This window comes from Orcinus orca, chromosome X (genome assembly GCF_937001465.1).
Source record: "Orcinus orca chromosome X, mOrcOrc1.1, whole genome shotgun sequence".
NCBI lineage: Eukaryota > Metazoa > Chordata > Mammalia > Artiodactyla > Delphinidae > Orcinus > Orcinus orca.
In genome coordinates, this window is record NC_064580.1 from 132,436,997 (window position 1) to 132,438,547 (window position 1,551).

Here is a 1,551-nt window from a genome sequence, read left to right on the forward strand (position 1 = left end):
GAATGATGGCTCCTGAATGGCTCACTCAATTATTATATGATCTTGCAATTAGAAGTGTTTTGCAAAAGAGCAGGGAAAAGAGATGAGATTCCATGTGTAGAAGCTTTTATGCTATTGCATCAGGAGGAAAAGGAATCAGAGGGCTGCCGCCTTATGGTGCAGTGGTCTGAAAGAAAATCCAAGAGGGGACCTAGACAAAAGAGCTTAAAGAAAATTCAGGAGATAAAACAAAAACCAAATGAGGATCCATCCTCATTTGGATTTCTACAGTTTCTAGAAAGGATTTACCAAGATAGAGTTTCTAGAAAGGATTTATCAAGCTTATAGGCAGTATACAGATACAGACCCTGAAGCCCCTGAGAACTTAAGGATGGTAAATATGACCTTCATCGGGCAAAGCACCCCAGATATAAACAGAAAATTATAGAATTTAGATGGTGCATTTGGAATGAACACTTCTCAATTAGTAGATGTTGCTTTTAAAGTATTCAACAACAGAGAACAATGACAGAAGCAAGAAGATGCAAAATGAAATGCAGCCTTTCTGGCAGTAGCATTGAATTCCCAGAAGGGGGGTAACCTAAAGGAAGGTAAGCCAACACTGGGGAAGGAACAATGTACTTACTGCAAGGAGGAAGGGCACTGGAAAAAAGATTGTCCTAGACTAAAGAATAATAGAAGGAGGACAGGAGCCTCTCATATGTTAAAAAGAGAGGAACACTCTGTTAATGAATGAAGAGGCCAGGGGACTCCCTTGGGCTTGACACATCTGATTCTAATTTCCCCACAGGAGTCCTGGGTAACTTTGACAGTGGGGAACAAGTTGATTGACTTTCTAATAGATACGGGTGTCACATATTCTGTGGTAAACACCAAGGTGGCACAGAAAACATCCCAGTCTAACCTGGTCAAGGGAGTTTCTGGAGAAGTACAAAAGCGTTCGTTCTTACAATCTCTAGAATGCCAACTAGGGGACCTCACCCTGAAACATCCAGTGTTCAATCCCCCTTTTAGGGTGAGATCTCCTTTGTAAAAGGAATGCTGGAACACCTAATCTAAAACAATATCCTCTGAGACAAGAGTCCCAAAAGGGAATTCAGCCAATTTTGGAAAAGTTTTTGAAAACAGGACTGATTAAACTTTGAAGGTCCCCATATAACAGCCCTATCCTACTGGTCAAAAGGCCAAACTCAGCAGAATATCGCTTTGTCCAAGATTTGAGGGCTATAAATCAAGTAGTCCAAGACTTAAACCCTGTGGTGCCCAATCAACACACTCTGCTCACAACTATTCTGGGAGAATACGGCTGGTTCTCAGTCCTGGACTTAAAAGATGCCTTTTTTCTGCATTCCTATTGCAGAAGAATCACAGCAGCTAAGAGTAAAACGTTCCAAAGTAGGTAAATGGGTATGTCAGTCCTTCAATATCATTGAGGTAGCCACCTAATTCTTTGAAAAAACTGTTCTTGTTTTACAAATCTAGTCTTTACAGGGCCAGAGGTGTGGCTCCAAAAATAATCCGAAACCCACCAATCCTTTTACCACTCCCCAA